Here is a 2,203-nt window from a genome sequence, read left to right as displayed (position 1 = left end):
ATTATAAAAGATTTATCTCTCAATATTATGATCACTATCACAATAATAAATATCTAAATTTAATCAAGAACCTTATTATATTAATATTTTAATATAATAGTAATAACAAATTCTTTGACACATGATTAATTGGATTGTGGTCATACTCCTTATTCCCAACAATCTCCCACTTGCACGAGAGCCAATCATGATAGATTAGATCTTGTACATACTATTATCTCAATAATCTCCCACTTGCACTAGAGTCAATCAATCATGTGTATAATTTTTCAATGCACATTTGTATTTATCAAAACTCTTTTGATCTTAAACACCTTTATTCTTGAACATGTTCGCTTGACCTTTTATAAAATACCCTTAGTGCATAATAAATATCACGTTTTCTCAAAATATAAAATCTCCCACTATAATAGTGCATAATTTTATTTTAAGAACAATTCTTATTGAACATGATTATAAAAAATCTAAGTAACCATTAGATCTATCTTTATAGAATTGTATCATTATACAAATAGGCTACTTTTTCGAAAAGTTAGTTTGACGATCAAACATTTTATACTTTCAGGAGAAAGAATATCCTCTATTGAGTGGTATACAATTCTAATAAAATTAATTGTACCCCCACTCTTTCTTTAAGATGGAATCCCTTTTCTAAAAAAAAGTTTAACATCTTATCACAGACACTTTGTCATAAGAAGAATGATAAAAATAATCTCATTATTATTTTTTTTAGAATAACCAATAAATCTCATTTATTGAACTTAATATCAATTCTATTGTTGTGTAATCTTTTAATACATATAAGACATCTCCAAATTCTAATGTTCTTGAGTTTCAGCTTATGTCTTTTCCATATCTTATATGGATAAAAAAAATTAATTTAGTGAATTTTTTTTTAATTTAGCAACATTTCTAAAACGTAGTGCAAATATTTAACAAATAGTGATACTCAACTAAATCAAATTTCATGTTTCTTAAACATGATGGAGTACATAGAATACTAGTATTTGTGCATGGAGAGAATCTCATTCTATATTCAATAGAATATCAACTAGATAATTAGAGACTTTAAACTCTTATAATAAAAATATCCAATATCTTTATTATTGGTCAAACCAACCCTTAAGAGTAATTTTGATACACATCTTCAATACTCATATTGAGCTTTTCCAAAAAGACCACAAACATTAATCATATTAGGGCCAATTATAAATTGTTTGTAACAAAATAAATCTCTAAAAATGCTTGCAAGAACAATTCTCGCTAAAGTCATTTAGTTAATGGCATTCCAACTTCTAAAGTTGTTTAATTCAAAATATATCGTCCAATACTCCCACTAGTTTAAATAAAATCTTTGATAGTCATACTATCTTACTTTGGGCACCATATATTTTCTCAAAATATTCAATAATAAACAGTGGGTATATGTTTTTGAAATTAGAACTCATGGTTGTCAAAATAACCCATATTGTAGTAAAATAATATTTTAGATACTTCACAAGTACTGACTATTCCATCACCAATTTTATTGGACAATATTATTTCAATAGGATTATCATGTCCATGATAACCTTTTCATGCATAAGAACAATTCTCAATGTATAGCCAATTTATTACTTTCAAGTATGTCATACTAAAGATGGACATATTTAAAAATTTAAAATATAAAAATAAACAAGAAATTTATATTTCTGGAAAAATTATTTAGAATCACGAATGAGTATCTTAGTTGCCAAGTTGTTAGTTATACCTATTCCAAATAAACATGATTAAATTGTATCCCATACAATTATAATCCCAAATAATTATCTGGTTGTCAGACAATTATTTAACTGAATTATATTTTATACCCCTAGGTTGTCTAGGTTCAAGTATAAAATTAATTCTCCTTCTACATCATCATATGCATAAATAAATTCTATCTTTGAGTACAAGTGTCATGGTTGTCAGGTTGCTCCTTGTAAACAAGAAATAAATTTATTTTTAGCAAACTCCTAACTTTTAGGATTTATCTCAATTGTAAGAGAATTTCTATCAGTTATTCATGGATTAAATTTTATATTCTTAAGTTATTTAGGTAAAATATAAAATTAAATCCCTAATACATCAAATGTATATACTGATATTATCTTGAAAATAAAACTCATGGTTGTCAGGCCGCTCTTTATAATCAATAACATTACAAAAACTAATTTCTAAAATT

This window comes from Arachis ipaensis, chromosome B8 (assembly GCF_059453495.1).
Source record: "Arachis ipaensis isolate K30076 ecotype BB chromosome B8, ASM5945349v1, whole genome shotgun sequence".
NCBI lineage: Eukaryota > Viridiplantae > Streptophyta > Magnoliopsida > Fabales > Fabaceae > Arachis > Arachis ipaensis.
The sequence above is the reverse complement of the archived record's forward strand: the minus strand, read 5'-3'. Positions refer to the sequence as shown.